We start from the raw sequence: 18239 nt of genomic DNA, 5'->3' as shown, positions 1-18239 counted from the left end.
AATGAATAAAATAAATGTCCGCAGTGTACTTTCAAGCAAAAAGGAATCTCCAAAGTTGTTCAGTTGCCCACAAGCACTGTCAGTCAAGGTCTATATTGTGAATATCATGATTCAGTTAGAAAAAAACCACTTCTGTTTTCATTTGAAGTTGGGCCACAAATACTCAAACATGCGGTTGGCAAAAAGCTAAATTTCCATCAAAGAATTGTGTTTTGTTTAGCTGATTTTTCCCATCTGATCCAATGGCCAAGCCAGCCAATTCTGAACTTAATTTAAGGGCAGTATTGGATAGCCCTAGATGATAGTGATAACAATTACTACACATGATTTGTGAAGCTTATTACAATTCTTTGTGTTGAGTTTCATCCTTGGGATATGGCTAAGGCAATAGTTTTCAACCTTGGGTGAACACTGTAATCATCTAGGGGGCTTTGAAAATACGTCTGGGTTCCAATCACAGAAATTTTTATTCTATTGGTTGGGGATACAAGATGGGCATCAGATTTTATTTTGAAAGCTCTCTGGGTGATTCTAATGTACAGCTAAGAACCACTGGGCAAGAAAATGTGGTGAATGACATTGTTAGCTGGTTGGAGCCCTTGGAAGTCTCATCTATTGCTCTGGTCTTCTTATGAATCTCTGCTTCTGCTCTTATGTCTCAAAGCTAATGTGCTGGGCTACTGTGTTGGGAATCTCCAAAGTAGTGGGTGATTCCATTTCTTCTTTTGACCCTTAACAATTCCCTACCTGAGGAGCTCCTACTTGGATTCTAGAATTCTCCTGTCCTAACAGAGCCAAGGTGTGGGAGAAAGTGAGTGAAGACCAAGTCAACTGATATGTTGGGTCAGAGTCCCTCACGTTCTGCTGCTTAGCCATTAGCAGGGACACACATTGATATTTTGCATGTACTCGAAGTCAGCAAAGCAGTGCTGTGACATACCCTTTTTAAATTTCTTTTAGGTGCATCTAGGTGGCTCAGTCAGCTGAGCGAGCATCTGACTCTTGGTTTCTGCTCAGGTCGTGATCTCATGGTTCATGGTATTGAGCTCTGCCCTTAACAGGGAGTCTGCTCGAAGATTCTCTCCCTCTGCCCTTCACCATGCTTGTGTGCGCTCTCTCTCTCTAAAATAAAAAAAAAAAAAAGAAATCCTTTAGACCTTGAGCACAGTTTGCTGTTGTTTTGTATATTATTATTTTGCATGATTAAGGTACCTAATTATATGAGTGATGAAAAGAAAAATGGATAATGTGACAAAATTACTTAAGGGGCTTGCTAAATTTTTCCCTATTCTGAAACTAACCCTAGAGTAATATTTCTGTTCCATTTGCAAAATATACTCCTCTACACTACTCTAATTTTACACTAGCTAACCTCCATATTAACTATAATGAATAAATAAGAATCCTAACTTTAAAGCTCTCTGGATAAAGTTACCCATGTGAGATGGGGCTCAGTTGTATGTCAAATCTACCCTTGCAACTTTCAAGTTGGAGTTGTACTGAAATCATGTTGTGGTTCTTTGTGGGGTTTTTTTGGCTCATAACATTTTATATTAATGTCACTTCTTTACTATTTGGCTGTCTCCAAACTTCTGGTGCTGTCTCAGTTTTGGTTTCCAACAGTGTTATACATGTCACATGAACTAGTTTTCAATTAGAGTATCTCAAACGTATTTTCTAAATTTGGGATAAAACTAAGATTGTTGTTGTATTGAGGTAATGACAATGAAGTTGCTATGTAAGTAATTATAATGATTATAAGGTAATTAATCAGTTTCACAGGTTCTAACAAACCCAATGACCTTTCTCTAAAACTACTTTGTAATCTTTAACTTTTCTGAAATGAAATTTATAGAACCTACAAATCTATATCTATATATACACATACATATACACACATATAATTTAAACTAATACAGATTTAATATACATTGATTTAAACTAATACAGATTACCACAATATAAAGAAACATGAAATATAAGAAAAGTGCCTTATAGCAAAACCATACATATACCAGTATGTAAATGCACAGCCAGCCACTATTTCACTAAAAAATAAACACAGTCTCACATATTTTCCAAAGGCACCAGAATAACTGTCTCTCTTTGAGAGGCATTGCCTGTGACATGTCCTTCTTACTATCATGCCCAATCTTGACTCTCCAAAATTCTTCATCTTTTAGTTTTCAACCTCTCTTACTTTCCACCAACTTTTGGTTTTTCTCTTTGCACAGAAGCAATAGATTTGTTGCTCCAGCTGCTTCTTCCACTGCTGGTAGAGAGGGTAGTTTCTTTTTCACACTGGGGTTTGATACCATAACAGCAATGATACTATAAGAGAGTTTGATGCCATAATCACTTCTAGAGAAAATGCCACTAAAAAATGTTTATGTTCTTAGCTTTCCCTGGTCTGGCTTAGTATGAAAGAGCTGGGGACATTGGTTTCTATGTGAAAGTCCCCATTTCTTTTGGTAGGCTTCTGATTTGATAGCTCTTAGCTGTAGCAGTTCTAGGCGGCCCAGTCTGTTAAAATTTTAAGTCTAAAAAAAAAAAAAAATTAAGTCTGCCTTCTCTGACACAAAACAAACTGATCTGTTATAGATTGAAAGAGAATACATTTGAGACCCATGTGAATTACTGTTTTTCCAAACTATTTACTCATTATATATTTAAAGGTCACCAGGACACATCAGTGTTTCAACTTTCTGGGAATTATTCACTGCTGGTAACTTAAATGAGGCTGCCCTGTTTTTCATTACAAGCTGGTATTTTTAAGTCTGTAAGTTCTGAACTTCTAACGTAGAAGCAGAACAGAATAGCTTGGTTTCAACATTCTGAATCGTGGCAAGGAGGTTTCATATTCCCAAGATGACCAGAGGAACCGGATGTGATGTTATCCCCTTTAGTAACCAACATTATCCTAAACAAGAGCTTCATATTTTTACCACATTGGGCAGGATCTGCTGGGTCTAAGTTGCGTTAAACCATCGCCAAGTTTCTGTTTGAGCAGGATAAAATGATCTCTTACAATAATTTATTTTTATTCTCTCTTTAGAAACACTGTTATTTGATGGAAGAATAAACAGTGTTTAATAGTTTTCTCCACATGGTAGGATCATGTGTGGTTTCCATTTGTTTGATTAGGCTTTGCCAGATTTTAAAACTGTCCTTATAAACAAGATTCTCTTTATAATTAAAAAGAAACCTGCCACATACTATCACAATTATAATCAATACTGTTAATTTTTTTTTTCAAATGAATATTTTATCATAGTTCTGGGCAAGGGTCTTGAGGAAATTTGCCAAGGCTCTTGTGCTTCTTATACTTTAATATGCATAGAAATCATCTGACGTGTTATTAAAATGCAGCTTCTGGGGGCGCCTGAGTGGCACAGTTGGTTGAGCATCTGATTCTTGGTTTCGGCTCAGGTTGTGATCTCAAGGACTTGAGATCGAGCTCCATGTGCTCCGTGTGCTCAGTGTGGAAAACACTTGAGTTTCTGTCTCCCTCTGCCTCTGCCCCTCCTGCTCATACTCTCTCTATATATAAATAATAAATAAGTTAATCTTCAAAAAAATGTAGACTCTGATTCAGTAAGTCTGAAATCCTGCCTTCACCTTACAAAGTCCTTGGTGATGCGCATTCTGACGCTGCTGGTCTGATAACCACACTTTGAATGGCAAGTTCTGACCAGTGGTTTCAAATTTTAGCTCCCCTGAAAACCACCTGGAGGGCTTGTTAAAAGTGCCTATTGCTGCTCAGCCCTACCCCGCCCTGCTGTTTCTGATTCAACAGGTCTGGGGATGGGCATGAGGTTTTGCATTTCTAAGCAAGTTCCCAGGTGAAGTGGATGCTGCCACAGGAATTTAGTGATCACACTCTGGGGCCCTGTTAAACCAAATCTGCTTCCCAGACCACAAGAACCTCAACATCCCTGGGAAGCTTGTTAGAAATGCAGAATGTGAGGCCCCACTCTGGACCTACTAAACAAAACCCCACATTTTAACAAGACCCACAGGCGATTCACACGTTAAGATTTGAGCAGTACTACCTAGACTGTCTCTTAGTTCCTGTAAGTCAGTGACTCTCAACTTTAGCCACCTGTTATAACAAACTGTGGAGCTTTTAAAAATCCTGATGCCTAGGCCCAACCTCAGAATAATTCCCTCAGAATCTCTGTCAGTGGGACCAAGACATCATCAGTTTCTAAAATTCCCCAAGGGATTCCAATGTGCAGTCAAATTGGAGAACCACACCGTAGATGACACCAGAGAACGGAAAGGTAGACATCAAACACATGAAGCATTCAAGTGTTCCATTCCATTTCCCTATTGCTATCCTGCCAGACAATGTGGCATCAGCCACTGGGTGAACGGGAAACATTTGGGGTCAGGGCATTAAGTTGCTTTGCTACCTTGGATTTTAGGAACCGACATACACATTGTGGCTCTGTTGCCTGGCTCACTTTTCTCTAGCTTTCTCATATGCAAACAGAAGCTAACTAATCTTTTATTCTGTCTCCTCTGGGCTAAGACCTTTGAAATATAACCCTCTGGCATTTAGGTTGTTGTGTCCCTACTTTCATTCAAAACTGTTGTATTCTCTTCTCTGTTTGGATTTTAATGGAACAGAAAGAGCTCCTGCATGGATAGAGTACACCAAGATGCAGATTAAGCTACTTTAGAGAGATAAACAGCACATAATTTAACAGACACAAGAGATGATTTGTGTGACAGATTAAGTAGAATAAAACGCTATCCATATATAGGTCATTTTCCCTAAAAGCATCGTGTGGTCTTGTGCAAGGCATGTGAGCTGCAACACTTGCTATTATAAGTCTGTCCTAATATTCTCAAGCCTTTAAACCTTTTCTAGGCCAGCCAAAGGTTTGTGGTTGATTGTTGATTTTGGAAGAAATTCATGCATTACTCACCTACGAAGAAGTGCTAGATTTGTTATGTCCAACGGTAATAAAGATTGCTTTTAGTTCTGGATGATGTTTCTTAATTTTATATTCCAGGAAAGGGTGAAGTCCATTTCTATGTACGTATCATGGGGATTTCTGTATGCATAAGGGCCATGATCTGATCTGTTCTGAAAAGAGAAGCATAGTTTATGAGGAGAATGAAATTTATTTTGAATTTCTCCTCAGAAATGAGGAATATGTTTGAGAGTTTTCCTCCTTTGTATCTTTGTCAACGTTTTAATTTATTTAAAGCTTTTTGATTCAACTTCTGTCATCTCTCATACTAAAAATTCCCATAAATTTGCTACCTATCATCTGAAGTAGAATTCTTCTCACTTTTCCATTTCCTTACCCTAGTGAGGCAGGAATTTGTTGTTCTTCATCCCTCTCCTGTCTTCTTGATTCTTGTCCACAAAGGAGGCCTCTCGCAACACCTCCCATATCTCCATCATGTGGATCGCCCCTGTCAGGATGCGCTCCCTCCTGTGCTTTCCTGAGGGCAGCAGCATAGCTACACACAGTTCCAGAGATGGTTTTGACTGAGGCCAGGAGATGGTCTTCTTATTGGTTCCTCACATCTTTTTTAATGTACCCAGGATTGTACTGACTTTTGTATAGGGTCTTGTTTTCATGGGTTTACTCTGTTGTGCATTTTGGATATTTCAGAAACAAATTGATTCCTCCCAGGTCCCTTTCCTAGCTGTCGCTTAGAGTCCAGTGTCATCACCCTGTAAAGACAAAAGGGATTATTCTTCCCTAATTCTATTACTTAGATCAGTCAAATTAACCAAGTAGTAACCATATGGTCCTTTTCCCATGGCTGATGGGACACAGTCACAGTTTATCAAGGAGGAGAATGAAGTTGAATGGTTGTGTAAGAGATGGATGAGTCCACAATACCCTTTCATCACCCATAGGTACTATGTTTTGGAGCAGATCTCTAGAACATATTCATGTAGCATAACGGAAACTTTATAACCATTGAACAAAAATTCCCCATTTTCCCCAACTCCCCACCCTTGGAAACCACTACTATATTTTCTGCTTCTATGAAGTTGAGTATTTTAGATTCTTCATGTAGGTAGAATCATGCAGTATCTGTCTTTCTGTGACTGGCTTATTTCATTTAGCCTACCTTCCTCCAAGTTCATCCATATCACAAATTGTAGAATTTCCTTCTTTTTAGAGGTAGATTAATATTCCATTCTGTGTATATACCACATTTTTTTAAAGATTTTATTTATTTATTCATGAGACACACACACAGAGAGAGAGAGGCAGAGACACAGGCAGAGGGAGAAGCAGGCTCCATGCAGGGAGCCTGATGTGGGACTCTATCCCGGTCTCCTGGATCAAGCCCCCCGGCTGAAGGTGACGCTAAACCGCTGAGCCACTGGGGCTGCCTTATATATCACATTTTTAAAGCCCATTCATCCATTGGTGAATACTTGGGTTGTTTTCATATCTTGTTTACTGTGAATAATGCTGCATGAACATGGGAGTGCAGATATCTCTTCAAGAGCCTAATTTCTATTCTTTTGGTTAGATATCCTGAAGTGGGATTGCTTTTCTTCATATGTCAATTATATCTCAATAAGGCTATTAAAATATATATATATATATATATATATATATATATATATATATATATAAATTCTGATGCATGGCTTTGAGGCTAAGGGTGAGAGAAGAGATACAATGAATCTCTGAGAGAAAGGATCAAGAGGTGGAGGGAGATTGGGTGCATGAGTATTGCCATCACATTTCAGTGAATACGAAACCCCTGCCAGGGAAACTCTGCCATTATTCAAAGCTGAGAGCCTAGAACCAGCTGGTAAATACCTGGTTAAACACTCTTACCTCATATCTCCTAAGACCTTTCTCTGCCAGGCATAAAAACACATATCCAAGATCCATCTTAAACCATTCACGAAACATTACAGGGACATCATTTTGATAGATTGAAAGCAAAATCCCCACCATACACATTATGGAGAAACCTTAATAGAACAATAAACCATGTAGTCTTACTACATGGAAGACTCAAAAATAAAGCTTCTTAGGCAATACTCCCTGCCTCCTCCATAAATGTTAGTAAATGTGTAACAATCATGTTGGGGTCAGGCATTGATTTGTAGCATTTGTTATTTCTGTCCGATAATGACTCCCATCATGGCTAATCTCAAGCTACTGGGGAGAGAAGTTCACAATAGACTATTGCAAGTTGCTATGGACAGGCCCAGGCTCAGTACACCACTATATACCAGCTACCAAAATATTTGTGATTTTTTGGGCTTCCAAATCTAATTTTCCTTTCACTTTCAAATAACACAGAGACTGACTACTCACAGGTATCTCAAAGATATATTTTCCCTGGCAGATGTTATCTTCAAAATTTACTGCTGTACTGCTGTTTATTTCAGGAAGGTTTTAGAATCATCTTAGGAATCTCCAGTAAAGTGTATTTTCCCATCTGGCCAGTATTCCTAGAATTCCTGCAAAATTCTGAGGGGAAAAAAAAAAGCAGTACAGTTGGCATCCAAAAGCATATTCAGGAGTTAAGGTGCAAAGCCTAAATAAACCGTAAGTCACAGTACTAAGAATGTTTAAGACTGATTTGAAAATCATCTCAAACCATGTTTCTCAAAAAATGTTTCTTCTTGCTAAATCTATGTCTGTTCATAGCTAGGAAAACTAAATGGAAATGGGATGATCTTTAGAAATGTTACATCTTCTACCCCCTAGTTGAAACTACAAAGTCTATCTGTGAATATTTACCTGAGTCAAGCTTTTGTCCATTTTTGCAATCTGTAATTTCACTGCAATAATTTTTTGTTTTTAAAAATCTATTGTAATATTCAATATGTCTTCTTAAATATATATGGCCTGTTCTCTCTAGCCATAAAATCCTAAATGTTTGGGAAGGAATGGAGAGCAATTTGACAGATTTCTACTCACATCTCTACTGCTCATTGAGAAGATGATCTAAAGACTGAGCATCCTGCCAGTAGTCATCTAACAGAATAGCTAGTAGGGGCAGCCCTTTTCTAATTGTAGAAACAAACACCACCCTCTGGTAAACTAGACTTTATATTAAAATTTTTCGTGTACATTTAATGATGAAAGAAATTGAAGAGGGCACCAAGAAATGTAAAGACATTCATGGATTTGAAGAACAAATCTCATGGATTGGAAGAACAAATATTGTTAAAATGTCTATACTACTCAAAGCAATCTACATATTTAATGCAATCCTTATCAAAACACCAACAGAATTTTTCACAGTCCTAGAACAAAAAATCCTAAAATTTGTATAGAGTCACAAAAGCTCCTGAATAATCAAAGCAACCTTGAAAAAGAAAAACAAAGCTGGAAGCCTCACAATTCTGGACTTCAAGTTACATTACAAAGCTGTAGTAATAAAGACAAGATGGTACTGGCACAAAAATAAACACACAGATCAACAGAACAGAATAGAAAACCCAGAAATGAACCCACAAGTAAACTGTCAACTAGTCTTTGAAAAAACAGGAAAAATATCCAATGGGAAAAAAGAATGTCTCCTCAATAAATGGTGTTGGGAAAAACTGAACAGCAACTTGCAAAGGGATGAAATAAATGCAAAATGGATTAAAGATCTAAATGTGAGACCTGAATCCATAAAAATCCCAGAAGAGAACACAGGCAATAACTTCTTTGACATCAGCCACAGCAACTTCTTTCTAGATATGTCTCCTGAGGCAAGGGAAATGAAACAAAAATTAACTATTGGGAGTTTCTGCACAGTGAAGGAAATAACAAAACCAAAAGGCAACCTATGGAATGGGAGAAGATATTTGCAAATAACATATCTGATAAAAGGTTAGTGTACAAAAAGGTTAGTGTAGAAAATATATAAAGAACTTATAATACTTAACACCCAAAAAACCGAATAGTCCAATTGAAAAATGGGCAGAAGTCATGAATAAACATCTTTCCAAAGAAAACATACAGATGGTCAATAGACACATGAAAACATGCTCAATATCACTTATAATTAGGAAAATACAAATCAAAAGTATAATGAGATACATCTATAGAAGGGCTAAAATCAGCAATACAAGAAACAACAGGGGTTGGCAAGGAAGTGGAGAAAAAGGAACCCTCTTGCACTAATGGTGGGCATGCAAACTGGTGCAGCCACTGTGGAAAACAGAATGGAGTTTCCTCAAAGAGTTAAAAATAGAACTACCCTAGGATCCAGCAATCACAGGACTAGTATTTACCCAAAGAATACAAAAATACTAATTTGAAGGGATACATACACCCTGACATTTATAACAGCAACTTCTATAATAGCCAAATTATGGAAACAGCCCAAATGTTCATCGATTGATGAATGGATAAAAAAAGATGTGCATTTATATTATATATATTATATTATATTATATTATATTATATTATATTATATTATATTATATATGGGACTACCCCTACCAGCTATTCTGTTAGATGACTACTGGCAGTGTGCTCAGTCTTTAGATAGATATATATAACTCAGCCACAAAAAAGAATGAAATATTGCCATTCGCAGCAACATGAATGGTGCTGGAGAATATAATGCCAAGTGAAATAAGTTAGAGGAGGATAAATAGCATATGATTTCACTCATATGTGGAATTTAAGAAACAAAATAAAAGGGCAAAAGAGAAAAAAAAGAGAAAGAGAGACAAACCAAGAAACAGATTCTTAACTATAGAGAACAAACTGGTGGTTACCAGGAGGGAGATGGGCAGGGGATGGGTGAAATAGGTGATGGGAGTTAAGGAGTGCACTTGCAATAAGCACCAGGTGATGTATGGAAGCATTGAGTGATACACTGATGTTAACTAACTGGATTTTAAATTAAAACTTCAAAAGGTAAAAAAATTATATTTAATTAAAAAAATTGATATGTACTTTTATAATATTTTATCCTTTTGAAAGGCAAAATCCTTTGAAAAGTAGTTCAGTAATTTGGAAAGTAAAAAACAAATTGTAAAGTAAAGCATTCAGCTTTAAAAAAAGACTTATGGGGATCCCTGGGTGGCGCAGCGGTTTGGCGCCTGCCTTTGGCCCAGGGCGCGATCCTGGAGACCCGGGATCGAATCCCACATCAGGCTCCCGGTGCATGGAGCCTGCTTCCCCCTCTGCCTATGTCTCTGCCTCTCTCTCTCTCTCTCTGTGACTATCATAAATAAATAAAAATTAAAAAAAAATACAGCACTATTTAAAAAAAATAAAATAAAAAAAAATTAAAAAAATAAAAAAAGACTTATGTTCTAATACAATGTGTATGGCTAGGTAAATCTCTGTCAATAGCCCATACACTTGCATAGAAAATTAAATACATTAGATAGATATTCCGTGGAATATATTACATGTAGGTTAAACTAACATCAACAATGCATTGAAATCTCCGACCCCACAATAAATACCCATTCTTATCTGAGCAGGGTAGTATGGAAGTCCTAGGTTGTCAATAAAATATTACGTAGAGGAATTCAAATCTGCTTATTGTTAATTAAATGGCATTGTTTGGATCTCTAGATTCTTGGGGGATACCAAGTTAAATGAAATGAACAAGACAAATTACCTAAAGTAATCCACTAATTTCAAATATATGTATGTATATATTTCATAAATATATTTCAGAATAACCAAGAAGCAATGTATGTATTCTACTTCACATAAGACCTAGATTTTGCTATTATTTCATGTATTGGCATTTGAACATGTAAAGTGTAAATTGTTCTTATTTTAACTAAAGTACAGGATGGGTGAACTCTCATAAGAAGGTTGTGGTTAATACTTGTCTAGATGTGAGTTTTCCATTACACCACAGTTATTTTGCTAGTTAAAACATTCTTACTACTAGGGAGAAAAAAATTTAATGGGTGAGCAATATATTTTATGTTGTTTTCTTTCTTTTTTTTTTTTTTAAGATTTTATTTATTTATTTATTCATGAAAGACTGAGAGACAGAGAGAGAGAGAGCGCCAGAGACAAAGGCAGAGGGAGAAGCAGGCTCCATGCACCGGGAGCCCGATGTGGGATTCGATCCCGAGTCTCCAGGATCGCGCCCTGGGCCAAAGGCAGGCGCTAAACCGCTGCGCCACCCAGGGATCCCTTATGTTGTTTTCTAATGAATGTATTCTGATTCTGGTTAGTCTTGCCTTAATAGAGATGACTTCTCTATCAGCATAAGGATGGTAGAGTTTCACTGCAATATTTTGGGGGAAAATTTATGCCTCCAGGTTTGGCATATTTTCTTACTGAGACAAATATTCCTACAATCATTTTTGACAACTCAGTTTCCAGCAATTTGTAGGTCACATTACATCTCTCTTTCTATGTATTTAAATAGATGTCCTTCCTTCAGAGTTGAACAAACTGGAGTTTCAATTCTAACTCTGTTCACTTACTTACTGTTGACTTTGGACAAATTATGTTCTATTTCTAAACACTATTTTTCAAATCTAGAAAATGGGCCCAGCAATGTCTGCCTTGTAGGTTTGCTATGAGGATTATATGTAAAAATGTACATAGAACATTTAATTCAGCCCTGACACTTAGCATATAATAAATTACATATACATATGAGCATAAAGGCCTAGAGCTGTGCATAGGGACATACATATAGACATATATGTACATGGAAAAATAGATATTAACATAACCCCACACACATATGGGATTTAAGCCTCTTACATAGTCCCTGTTCAACTTGACATATTTCCCTGGGAATCCTTTGATAGCTTTTATAGTTTAACTGTCATCAGAGAGCATGTGAACTGGGGAGGACAAGAAGGAGAATACATTAATTTTTTCATGATCAGAAAAGAATACCTATTTCCTCCAGGCATGACAGCATGTTGTAGGACAGTGACTTTTTAAAAATTTGATTCCAGCAAACTTGTTTTGTAGAGTCTTATATGTCCAGTGAGCAAACAAGCTCTATTTGAAAAGTGATCATCATGTCTAACCTCATTTTCACAGGTGGAAACCGAAACTTAGGGAACTAGAAAATTTACAGTTGAGGTTTCACACATTGAAACTGAATACAGAATCACTTGTCTTTTATGTTGACAATGGTGAAAAACTCATTTCTTGGTATGGCTCGCGTGATCATAACTCAAAAACATTTTGAAGACAATGCAAACCATCCAATCTGGAGACAAATGGAATATGTTTCTAAAGATGAAATATCTTCCAACCTATTTAATATTTAATTGGAAGCATAGAAACATACCAGAAGTAGTGCAAGATTTAACCACTTTGTTTCAAAGGTCATATTGGTGGTAGATTAATTAGTATGAACTTTGTGAAGATAGGCACAGTGTCTCAATATTTTGAACTCTGACCAATAGGAAGCAACTTAGAAATTTTTATTGTGAACACCTAGAATACTATCAGTTCTTAATTACTGTTTGAAGCATTTAGCATTTGCTGAATAAATGTTTGTGAAATTAAATTTGAGGGTTGTAGTCATGCCAGGCCACTTAGCATATGGTAGTGATTTTTGCAACATCTATGATCATAAATTCTCTAACATGAAGCAAAGAAAGGAAACAATAAACAGGATAGGGAAAAATTTATCTCACCTCTGCCTTATTCCATAAGGTACAACATACATACAAATATAGAAAATAGAAATATCACAAGCAAAGGAATCACATTTGAAATGTCATTAAAAGAAAGTATGTTTGCAATGTGTTTGGGCTCAAGTTTTACTCTTGCCAAAATCAAACTTCTTGTTTGAAAGATAAAAGCCTTATTTTTCAAATGACCTCAACTGCAGCCAATCTCTACAGAACAATTAGTGACCAGTAACAGTTTAATGGATTAATATTAGTGAATATGAAGTATATGAGCCTGAGTCTTCTGAATTCCCATTTGATTCAAAATGAATGGGAAAAGAGACCTTTCATTAATATCTTTCCATTTTTTTATGACTTCAGTTTTATAAGTAGCCTGCTCTGTAAAAGATCAAAAATGTGTCTAAATTTGCATATCCTCGGTCAAACAGTCATTCATTGCTTCTGCACACATTCATTGAGAACCAATGGTGTGTCAAGGCAGTAAGCACATATTATTTAGGAGCTGACACAATGGGCTTCAAAGCACTGACATTCAAATTAAAAAAAAAATGTTCTCTTAATTCTTTGTATCTTCTTGTCCCTCTACTTTGTGTGGGCATGACTGCTATTGCATGCCAACATGCTAGAGTGATGTTAGCTCAATTAGTCATCATCATGCAAGCAAGACAATAATGTAGTTTACCTTCCATCAGTTCTTTGGATAATTCTGATATATTTGTTGTATTTGCAATTACATATACTTTATTTTTCTTCCTTGTTTTGGTTGTAGTCTTAAGGACTTTATGTTAAATAATTATATTTTAGTTTGTTTCATGCATTATATGGAATTACAGCAGATGTCTCATTAATCTGTGTTGGCTTTCTATGACGCTTAACTTCTTAAGTGGAAGAGATCACATAAACTCTAATGAACACTTGCAAATGATTGAGTGCTGATATAAACATTAGCAGTACTAGAGGTTGCTCTTGCTATGAGTCACTCTAAGGATCACAGATATTTTTTATGTTTTACAAGTGCTCTGAAAAACCTCAAGTGTTAGAAAAGTTGAGACATGGCCCTTTTAGAAATAGGAAAATTAGATTGATAATTTTGATATTCCCCAGCTCCTAGGACAAAAATACAGGCTGGCCCTACTCTATGATCACAAAAACCCTAAAAATGATCAAATCAATTCCTTCATAGGAACACCTGTAGGAATATTGTCTTAAGAAAGTAAACAATGCTTTATAATATAAAGGATAAAGGTAAGCTTTTATGTACTCCTGAGAAGTTGGATCGTATCCCTGTGACTCATTTTGAACGAATTTAGACTTTGGGAATCATTATATAGCACATACATTGACTGGTTGTAGTTAATATAGATAGATATTCTATAAGCTTATATAAGTTAAACTTGCAGGTGAAATTTAGTAGCTAGCTAGTGGGTAGGTAGAAGGTGAGAAACTTGGATGGAGAGGGATAATAAACCTGGAGCAAAGAACAAAACATTTTTCCCAAAATTATTGCACCACAATCCACAGTATTACATTTTATCTCATGACCCAGTATTACGCATACAGATACACATATTTATATTTATAGCTGAAAAAGGAGTAACTACACTTAATACAATGTAAGATATGCTTTGAAAGGTAAAAGATTCTTTTCAGTGTTTTCTATTCTGTTTCATATCACCTTTGAAAATGTCATATCTATTACAAGATAGTGGTCATAAGTTGCAGTTTGATAAACACTAAAATTGAAGGTCAGATCAATCCCAGAAGCTGGTAGTGGGGGTAGGGCTGGGAAAGTGTGGGAGTAGGGCCATGGGAATGGGGCCACTGAGGCAAGTATTACGGAGGTATTTGTCCTAACATACTGACCCTTTGCGTACATGAATTGTAAGCGCCACCTAAAATGTTGCACTATTGCATGTCACTACATGTCCTAGTCCCAGTCCTGAGGGCCAGAGGAATTTCATTAGGGGATGAAAACATGGAAGAAAGTTATCAGAACTAGGAAGGTAAGTGACACCAGGAAAAAAAAAATTGAAGACAGGAAAATGGAGCAAAGATTTTAGGACAAATGGTAGGTCAGATCACCCAACAGGCTATAATTTGGAGCAGATTATCCCAGAGGGCAAATTCACGTTAGGTTCAAGCAAAGTGTGGAGCTACAAAATCAAGAAGTTTAACCTGGAACGTCTGAATCTTGCTATTGTCAGTGAGCTCCTGGTTGGGATGAAGCACTTCTGGTTTGGGTAAGAATTATGTGTATAGAGCAAAACTCTAATAACAGTGGTCTAGCATACAAAAAGCTTCTTTTTTTAAGATTTTATTTATTTTTTTCTTTATTGAGAGAAAGAGTGTGTGTGTGCTCACAAGCAGAGGAAGGGGCAGAGGAAAAGGAAAAAGTAGACTCCCTGCTGAGCAGGGAGCCCTGATGTTACAGGACCATCATGACCTGACCCCAAGGCAGACACTTAACTGACTTAGCCACCCAGGTGCCCCAAATATAGAAGGCTAATTTTCATCATGTAGCATCAAGTCCAGAGGTGGGCAGTCTAAGACTGGTGAAGCTGCTTTAAAGATGCCATCAAATCCAAGCTTCCAATTGCACCATCCTTAGCCCAGACCTTCATCTTCATGAAAACAAGCAGTCCACCTCCACTCACAAACCTCCACCTCCAGGTCACAAACACATCCCAGTTAGTAGAAAGAGTATTCCTAGGAGGAGAGAAGGAAGAGAGGAGAAAAAGTGCAGAGGAAGGAAAAGGAAGAAAGAGAAGCTATACTTTCCTAGAAATCTTTAACAAATTCATCTTGAGTCTTATTGACCAGAACTGTGTTGTCACACAGCTACTCCTAACTGCAGGAGTGAGGAATGCTGCTCTTTACCTGGGTACATTTGCTGCCCCCTGCCAAATGATGAGATTCTGTTAGACAGCAAGAAGTGGGGGGGCACCTGGGTGGCTCAATCAATGAAGCATCTGCTTCTGGCTCAGGTCATGACCTCAGGGTCCTAGGATCAAGCCCTACGTTAGGTTCCCTGCTCAGTGAAGAGTCTGCTTCTCTCTCTTCCTCTCCTTCTGCCCCTCCTCCTTGCTCAAACTCTCTCTCAAATAAATAAATTAAATAAATAAATAAATAAATAAATAAATAAATAAATAAATAAAATATTTTTCTAAAAAAGGCAAGAAGGGAAGAATAGATAGGTATTGTCTGTCACATAGAAAAGAGGCTAATCCCAGAATGACCAAACCAATCACCTAATTGAGAGCACCTGCTAATGGAAGAAGTATATGTTTTCCTTCCTATTTTCAGCTGAGAAAACTGAGGCTCAGAAGGCAAGCCATGTTTCTCCTGGGCACCAGACTCAGGAGGGATAGTGGGAATATTCTATGTTTTTCCTCTTTCCTACTAGATAACCCACTCAGGTTGTTTTCTGAATCCATAAGAAAAGTGAGTGTGTAGTTGAGGAAAAATACACACAGACAAATACTGTGGTGGTGTGAATAAAGAGAATCACAGTTGGAAACTGCCCTTTCAGACCAATCTTCTAACTTACGGGTTACACTTAGGGTTCTTCAACTAGACATCTAGGGCCTGCTAATTTGTTGTTGTGGAGGCTAACCGGTGCACTGTAGGATATTTAGCATCATCCCTGGGCTCTATCTAGTTATAGACTCCCCTCCCCCAATTCCCTACCAGTTGTGACTACTAAAAATGTTTCCAGACATTGCCAGATGACTCTTGGTGGCAAAATTGGACCTGGTGAAGAACCACTGGGTTGAAATATAAACCTTGGTAGAAGCCCATCCTGGTGGATTTGCTGATAGAGAATTTTTCCTAAAACTTAAGGAATAGGAATAGGAATAGGAATAGGAATATATGCAATAGGAAACAAGACCAAATGAGAGCTGGAGGGGGCTCTCCAGTGTGTTCAGGCCTGCTTGACTCCAGCCCTGAGAGTGCATGATGAAGTAAGTACTAGGCTCCGTCTTTTAATTGGAAGCCTAGTCTTAGGGAAAGGAGAAGAGCAGGGAAGTATCATATGTCAGAATCTGCCTTTGAATCAGGGCTGACACAGAGCAAGAAAGAGTAGCAGAAACACCAGAGGAGTGTTCTCCCTTGGCTTGAGATTTTCTGCTCTTCTCTGGGAGTCACGTTTTTTTTTCTTTCTTTTTTTTTTTTTTTTTTTTGTGTGTGTGTGTGTGTTTTTTAACATAATCATTTCATCTGAGTTGGTGAAGCAGTAAATAATTAAGCTTATTTATTTGTGACTGGTTCAAAGAAGCCTCCAGAAAACCTGATCCCATCATTCTAAAGCAGCGAAGCTAGGCACAAAGGCGAAGCCTCATCAGTGTAATGTGCCAGATGAGGGGCTGGGATAGGACTGACCTGAATTATTCATCCTTGACATCTGGAAGGTCCATTTGGCTTTTGAAATTTGATTATATTTTGGATTAGTGTACACTTTGTTGTCAAATGTTTCTAAGGCCATGATTAACTATTTAAACACTCCGCAAATTACTTAAATCCTCAGCTAACAAGTTTATCGATTTAGGCTGTGGACAGTGGCTACAAATAGACCTATATTTCTTACATATTCTCTCTGCCGAACCAAGTTTCCCTTTTTCACATTTTTTTCTTTTCTTTTAGTTATTTTTAAACTCCTTTGATCATCTACTTCCTGCTCTCTTTATTTTTGCTTTTTTTTTCCCCATTGAAGTTACTGTTACTCACTCATGATGCTATACTGTTCTAGGGGTTTCTACCTGTTGGTCTGTGAAGCCCTAGGCAAGCCGTGGATAGTCTTCCCTGGGGTCCTTGAAACCATGAAATAATATGCCGAATTTGTGAGGATGGACCTGCTTTTGTCTGTCTTTTTGCTGTCTGCACAGCAGTCCATAGACCTCCTCAGATTCCCAAAGGGTCTTTACTTAAAAATGGTAAGGGTCACTGAGGAACCTTTGCTCCAGGCTTTCAACCTAGAAGGAAGGGTACATGTAGGGGAGGTTCTGCCACTCGGTAGGTTCTGTGCCTTGTTTCCTCATTTAACCCACACAGCTTCTAGATGAGATGAGTGTTGTTATTGTCGTAAATAGTTGAAGATGTGAAGACTTGGAGAGACTGGATAATTGCTGAGATGACCCAGCTTTCAAAGTGGCTCATGGGTCAGAATTCAAGTGGCTGTCTTCCAGACTGCCTTGAAAGTCTTTTTTAGGGCTTGAGTAATATTGAGCAATTGATAATCAGGCTCAAGTTAGAGACAAGGAAAGAAATGGAGAGAGGACACATAACCCTCTGCCATGCCCGAAGGATGTGATGAGCAGGATGCAAGTGGGCCATGATCAATTTCCTGGAAGAAAAAATGACTAGAACAAAAATATTCTCCATTACATTAATATAATATTTTAATAGTCTGCACTATAAATATTTTCTGTACTTCTTAGTGCTGTGCTAACAAAAAGTGCTATGCCTAACACAAAAGGCTGATTTCAGTAGATATTAAAGAAGGGATTCATAATTCAGTTTCACTAATTTGTAGAAAACTCAATCTTCTTAAACTCTGTTTTTAACATCCTTAAATTTATTTTAAAATGTATTAAGCAAACCATTAAAATATTTAATACAAACTAACTGTCCAGTATAAGGTAAAGGTAGGTTTTTT

The 18239-nt window shown here is 37.3% G+C and overlaps 1 long non-coding RNA gene across 2 annotated transcripts in view; it reads right to left on the bottom strand.

Moving 5' to 3' along the window:
* The window catches only part of LOC118350599 (uncharacterized), a 182000-nt gene that overhangs the window by 101893 nt on the left and 61868 nt on the right, over positions 1–18239 (bottom strand). The window contains exons 1-3 of one of the 2 annotated variants that reach the window (XR_007402030.1): positions 7317–7466; positions 5320–5695; positions 4935–5095 (exon numbers count right to left, since the gene is read on the bottom strand). This is a non-coding gene — a long non-coding RNA (uncharacterized LOC118350599). Of the gene's footprint in view, positions 1–4934; positions 5096–5319; positions 5696–7316; positions 7467–18239 lie in introns of those variants that run through there. The other variant, XR_004804677.2, reaches the window with a different exon arrangement.

The sequence above is a fragment of the Canis lupus genome, chromosome 14 (assembly GCF_003254725.2).
Source record: "Canis lupus dingo isolate Sandy chromosome 14, ASM325472v2, whole genome shotgun sequence".
Classification (NCBI taxonomy): Eukaryota; Metazoa; Chordata; class Mammalia; order Carnivora; family Canidae; genus Canis; species Canis lupus.
Note: the sequence above shows the minus strand (reverse complement) of the source record. Positions and strands in the feature narration are given on the sequence as shown.